The sequence below is a fragment of the Carassius gibelio genome, chromosome A18 (genome assembly GCF_023724105.1).
Source record: "Carassius gibelio isolate Cgi1373 ecotype wild population from Czech Republic chromosome A18, carGib1.2-hapl.c, whole genome shotgun sequence".
Taxonomy (NCBI): domain Eukaryota; kingdom Metazoa; phylum Chordata; class Actinopteri; order Cypriniformes; family Cyprinidae; genus Carassius; species Carassius gibelio.
In genome coordinates, this window is record NC_068388.1 from 14,555,727 (window position 1) to 14,562,930 (window position 7,204).

Here is a 7,204-nt window from a genome sequence, read left to right on the forward strand (position 1 = left end):
ACGTGTTACTTCCCTACCACATCCAGTACTTAAGCAAACATTGATCAATCTACAAACAATACAAAACTATAATGCTATAAGAAACAAAAAAGATGAATTCTTCAGTCAATGATTAGTTCACCTCACCTCTTATCTGAGAAGTCTTCGGGTTTGAGTCGTTCCTTCATCACGTGAGAGCTTGGAACTGAAAAAGTTTCGAATAACCCAAAACACACGTGATCGTTGTCATGTGGTGAATCTGGCCAATTGTGATCATGAAATAACTGTTTCGTCATCATCGCTCCTGACCTGCAGTCGCTCTGGAGAAATTGCGGAGGCTCAGTCCGCCGGCTGCTCTTGAAACGCTCTCATGGTACTTTGATGCCACATGTGACAGTCATGTGACGTCGGTGCCGTCTCAAGTCAGACAAAATTTCTAACCGGCATGCATTGCTTCAAGTCAGATTGCTGATTGGTTTGCGCAGCATGAAGTCAAACTATGGGGCTGTCACGTGATGAACGAACAACTTGAAAAACCCAAAGACTAGAAAGAGGTGAACTCGATTCTTGATTAACAATCATTTTATTATAGGGTTTGTGTTGCCAAATTTACTGACTGCAGTCATTTCATGTTGTCATGTTAAACAAACAAGATCTAATTGAATTTTTTAATTAGATTCTCTAAATTTGTTCACTGAAGCACAATCATTGATTAACACTCTTAGAGGAAACAGGAACTTTATAAAATAATGGCATAATTCGCAGTCAGCGAGTGTGTGTTTGTGTGACTCATGCCATCCTCTCGGTCTGTCCTGTTCATAATGAATTGAGAAATGTGCTTGTTTACAGAAAGATCTCCCAAGTGTCCATCTTATAAAGCCAATATCTTCTGTGGTAATTAGTCAGCACATGGCCTTTAATACCTTAAAATGAACATTCAACATTTATAACTCCAGGGATCTGAGTGTCACACACCTGGACTCATTTAGTGTTTTTGCCCCAGTGACCCAGTTTCTGTCTTCCGTGTTTAGTTTGATTAGTTCCCAGGTGTGTCTATTCCTCATGTGTTCCATGTCCCTGTTAATTTAGTTATTCCATCCACCTGTGTTTCCCCATTATCCTTTGTACTTAAGCCTTGTCCTTTCAGTTCTGTTTTGTCGGGTCCACTTGCTACTTACGTGTGTCTACCTCTGTGCTCCATGTTGGATATCCCCTGTGTTGGATATATTAAAAGCCTTATCCCGTTTATCCTCGACTCCGTATTCCTTCAGGCAGCGTAAAACTGTGACAGAAGACCCGACCCAAAAGAGAAAGTAGAAAACTGCGTCTTTCCCTCCGTTTTGCTTTCGTTTTTTCTCAGTCTTTTTGTTTTGTAGTGTTTCTATGGATCCCCTCTATCGTCCCGAATTCCTCATCCTTCTGCTGAAGCAGGAAGGACGTTCTCTCGAGGACCATACCAGACAGTTTATTCTATTAGCTAATGCCACCAGCTACCCGGACAACGCGCTCTGCACCTTCTACAACACCAGCCTGAACTCCAAATGCAGAGCGTTGTCGTCCGAAGATGGTCCTCGAGAGGATTTCGCCGCATTCGTGGAGTGGACTCTGGCGAGAAATGGCTCATCTTTCACCATCTGCCCCATAGAGGACCTCGCCAGCCCCACTCCCGACCCAGAGACCAGCCAGCCACCATCACGCCGCACGGAGCCAGAGCCCACCGCAGCCACAGAGCCCGAGCCATCCACTGACAGGGAACAGGATCTCGAGAGCGCGACTGACCAGGTGTGTGAGCCGGCCACACCGTGCATCGTGGGAGTCCTCGTGGAGATCGAGGGCATGGAGGAAAGCCCTGCCCACACTCCTGCGACTGAGGGTGAGCTGTATGCAGTCTCTGAAGATCATATGGAGCAAGTTCTGGATCTGATGGACTGGTCTATGGAGGTAGTCCCTAATTTTCCTGTTTCCCCGCTGGTTCCGTCCAGCCCTGATTCCCCTGTATACCCTCTCAGTCTCCCACTCCTACCTCCTCCAGTCATTTCCTCTGCTCCATTTCCGCTGGTTCCATCCAGCCCTGAGTTTTCGGTTTCTCCGCTGGTTCCGCCCAGCCCTGAGTTTTCTGTTTCTCCGCTGGTTCCGCCCAGCCCTGAGTTTTCTGTTTCTCCGCTGGTTCCGCCCAGCCCTGAGTTTTCTGTTTCTCCGCTGGTTCCGCCCAGCCCTGAATCTTCTGTGTCACCGCTGGTCCCGCCCAGCCCTGAATCTTCTGTCTCTCCGCTGGTCCCGCCCAGCCCTGAATCTTCTGTGTCACCGCTGGTCCCGCCCAGCCCTGAATCTTCTGTCTCTCCGCTGGTTCCGCCCAGCCCTGGATCTTCTGTCTCTCCGCTGGTTCCGCCCAGCCCTGAATCTTCTGTGTCTCCTGTATTCCCTCCCAGCCTCCCTCTCCCGCCTCCTCCCAAACCTGCTGGTCCCTCTACTCCTCTTTCGCTGGTTCCGTCCAGTCCTGATCCTCCTGTCCTTCCTCCCATCCTTCTCTCTCCTCCTCCTAGACCAGCCAGTTCCTCGCCATCCCTGCTGGTGCCAGTCAGTCCCGCAGCTCACCCTCAGTCCGCGCCATCAGGGCGCGGTGGTTCGCCGCTGGACTGCCAGTCTCCAGCTCCGCCTTGGCGTGTTAAGGCCCTGTCTCCGCCTCCAGCCTCCGAGCCCTGGACTCCTCCTCGGTCCTTCGACCCAGCGGCTCCGCCTTGGCTCTTAGCTCCCTCGTCTCCACCGTGGCCTGTCATCCCACCTGCTCCACCGGGCTCCCTCGTCCCTCCGGCTCCACCTTGGTCAGTCGTCGACCATCCGCCGCCTCGGGACTCCTCTCCTCTGGTTCCACCTCGTCACTCCATCCCTCCGGCTCTGTCAGGCTCCTCCTTCCCTCCAGTTCCACCTCCATCCTCGGTCACTCCGGCTCCACAGCGGTCTGCCAGGACCCCGCCTCCGCCTTGGTCGCCTGAGCCTTCAGCTCCACCTAGGCCCTCCGGATCCTCGACGTCACCCTGGCTCTGCGGCTGTGCTGCTCCATCTTGGGCTCCTCACCCACCGGTGCAGTCTCCGCCTGTCGGCCCCCTGGTGTCGTCGACCCTTCCTTCACCATGGCTCCTCCCGCCGTCGACTCCACCTTGGATCTCCGTCCTGGCTGGTCTCTGGTGGACCATCTGGCTCCTCCTGCTCCTGTCTCCTCCCTGGCTCCTCCCTCCGTCGTCTCCTCCCTGGCTCCTTCCTCCGTGGTCCCTGTCTGCTGGCCCCCTCCTGGGAGTCCGTCCTCCACCGGAACCTTCTCCCTAGTTCCCACCCACGCCTCCCTCGGTTGTTTCTACGGTGCGAGGACGCACCTACCGGGAGGGGGGAGTACTGTCACACACCTGGACTCATTTAGTGTTTTTGCCCCAGTGACCCAGTTTCTGTCTTCCGTGTTTAGTTTGATTAGTTCCCAGGTGTGTCTATTCCTCATGTGTTCCATGTCCCTGTTAATTTAGTTATTCCATCCACCTGTGTTTCCCCATTATCCTTTGTACTTAAGCCTTGTCCTTTCAGTTCTGTTTTGTCGGGTCCACTTGCTACTTACGTGTGTCTACCTCTGTGCTCCATGTTGGATATCCCCTGTGTTGGATATATTAAAAGCCTTATCCCGTTTATCCTCGACTCCGTATTCCTTCAGGCAGCGTAAAACTGTGACACTGAGGCAAGGAGGGGCCATTCGGGTGATGTGTGTATTATAGTTTGCATGAGGGCCAGCGTTGTTATATCGTTAAAGCTGCCTAAATCTATAAAAAATCTGTATCTGTGATTAAAATAAATCTGACATATAATATAAAATAAGAAAATAAATATATATATATATATACTGTTGCTGGCAACAAACTGAAATAATGAATTTGTTTAAGTACTGAAATGACTAAAACTGACATAAAAATAAATTGAAGATAACTAGAAAATAGGATGTGCCTGTGTGTGTCCAAGTGATTGTAATGCCCTGCCACCTTTTTTTTCCCCCATTTGAATGACACCTCTGAAATCAGTCTTCAGTACATTGTTAATCACTATTTTGAGTTTTATCTGCGGTTATGTCATGTGCGCATGTGAGATAATTAGACTTTATGATCTTTTTGGTCATGTTCACCAATGATTTATCCCTCTACTATTCATTATAAACACCAAATTATGGATTATCTTCATATTCAGCTGACAGGTTTCCCTTTCTCCATTTACACATAAAGAGGGAAGAGGAGATAAAGCCTTTCATTTCTACCGCACTATTTTTCCATTCTAATCAATTTTAGTTTTATTTATTTTTTCTTTAGAGACATCGGAAAAGCCCATCTGTTGGAGGCTGATTGCACATTTATTTGTTTTGAGGTGCACATACACCCTCTTGTCACATCAAGTGGGCCTGTCAGGAGCTGATGGGCCAAAATGCCATCTCTAATAATGGCCAACTCATCTCTAGACTAACAGCGTGTGTCTGAGAAAGAGGAGGGGAAAATGGGGGGAGAGACAGAAGGAGAATAAGACAGAAGGAATAAGAAAGATTGAAGCAGATGATGGCTAGCAGTGGAATGGAACTCAACAAGGCCTAAAACGAGATATGGGAAATAAAGGGATGAGGTCAGAAAAGTGGGAGAGACAAAAAAAGAAGCTGCAAAGCACTGAGGTGTGCCTGTGGATATGAGGTTTTTTTTCTAAAGGAGGGCACACTTTCTCTGTTCGAGATTTTCAAAGCACTCTGTTCTCTCTACCCTCCATCATAATGGGGTTCCAATGAGGCATCAAATGAGTTCTTCCTTCACACAATCACCATTCAATACAACAGCACCAGTCCTACATCAGACACAGCTCTCACAGAGAGGAATAAACACTGGTTTGCTACGTGCATGTATGTTACAGTATCTTTTTTAATAATTTGTATGTCGCTTGACAGAAAATGAGATCAAAATCTGATGTAATTTGTAAGAGATTACTTTAAGAGATTGTATTTTGATTAAAATTAAATATGTTTAATATTCTAATAAGATAAGAACTTTCATCAGGAAGCTTGTATGGATGACTAAAGATGTATTAGACTATCTCAGTTTTTGGCTAGTAAATTGCATGGCACATCCTGCTGGGTCCAGTGAGCTTATTGTGAATGATGTTTTCCTTGACCAGTAGACAAATGAGTTGCTTTTGTGTATGATGCAAATTGCCTTAAAGGGATAGTTCACCAAAATATGTGAACTTGCTGAAAGGGCATCTTATACTGTATGGTGCACACTCTCAATTAATACTGAGATTCTTTATTTGTATAGTGCATAAATCAATACGGGTTGTGTAAAAGCACACAATAACAGAGTAATTTTTCCAGTTAAAGTCAGTACATTGATGATTCAGTGGCATCATCATCCAGTTCAGCTCCCAATAGTGTCTGTGCAATCAGTCAAGCATCCTCAACTAAGCAAGCCAAAGGTGCCAGTGGCAAGGAACCAAAACTCGATCTGTGACAAAAATGGGGATATGCCGAATTTTCATGTTGCGATTAATTGTTAACTAATGCTTTATACAGTATCATGATATTGAAATTTTGTTTTTAAAAAGTGGTCATAATACAGTATATCAGTTTTAACAACTTTTTTCTTAAAGCAAAAATAACTTTACAATAAAGCAATACAGAAAAATATACCAGTTAAAAGTTTTACACAGATTAAAATGTAAAAGAACTATAAAGACCAATAGGTATCAGTTAACCTTAGTTCATGCATTAACATTCACAATGAGGAATAGTTACATGTGCTACTGAAGTTATTAAACTTTGTTAAAAAAAATAAATACAACTCTTAGTTCATGTTAGCTCATTAAATAACACAGTTGCTGGTGCTGTGATGTGATGTCCTGCTTCTTCAATAAACAAGTCCTTACAAGGTCAAGAAAATATGATCATATTGATATTACCCCAATTTTACAGTCTCTGCACTGGCTACCTATTAATTTCCGTATCAGTTACAAATGATCATTACTTACCTATAAGACCCTAAATGGTTTAGCTCCTGCATACCTAGCTAGCCTTCTACCACGCTACAACCCATCACGCTCCCTAAGGTCACAAAACGCTGGACTTTTGGTAGTTCCTAGGATAGCAAAGTCCACTAAAGGAGGTAAAGCTTTCTCACATTTGGCTCCCAAACTCTGGAATAGCCTTCCTGATAATGTACGGGGTTCAGACACACTCTCTCTGTTTAAATCTAGATTAAAAACGCATCTCTTTCGCCAAGCATTAAAATAATGTAGCTCTTAAATTGTGAGTGTAGTTGCATCAAATGTGCATTCTTATTCTTTTGCTTGGGTTAAACTAATTAATTTTACTTTGCTATGCTAATGATGTCTCTATTTTATCTCTATGTTTTGCCACGGGATTTACATCCTGTGGTAACTAGGATTTACACAAGCTCCAGTCTGGATCCAGAACACCTGAGAAGAGATGATGCTGACCCTCAGAAGACCCCAGATGATGCTAACCCTGCATCAACAAACAGAACTAACAAATATTGCTACAAGTGTGACTGCATCATATAATAATTATTAATTATTAATAATATTAATAATGTACATCATCTGGCTGACTAGGTCTTGTATTAATTTTTCTAAAAATCCGGTCATACGTGCACAAACTGACAGTCACCACTAAACTACTACTAAATATTGTAGAAACATAATTTTCTGTAAAGTTGCTTTGTAACAATTTGTATTGTAAAAAGCGCTATACAAATAAACTTGAATTGAATTGATTAACAGCACAGCAAATCCACAAATCTTAATTTAAATACGTTTTAGAAAGTAGAGCAGCTGCTTTATTTATGGGGTTTCCAGGGTAACGGCTGCATTTTATGCAGTTTAGCGCCACCTGCTGTCAGAGAGTGAATGTGCTCTCATTCAGCATGTGCGTCTCTCACGTGTTCCCCCATGTGCTTCTCATCCTTGCTTGTTTACATCTTTTAAGAAGCATACAGGGGAGTTGTGCATTTTTACCAGCCGATAGAAAAGTATTCTTAAAATGCATTCGGAATAATTTGTATTATATAATTATTCACGACATTTAGATGTGCCCACAATAACAATATCGTACATATTTATTACGTGATATATCGCATTACCGAATACTGACACATCTCTAGACAGAAATGGAGAAAAAACATAGGGAGAAAGCAGGCTCTGT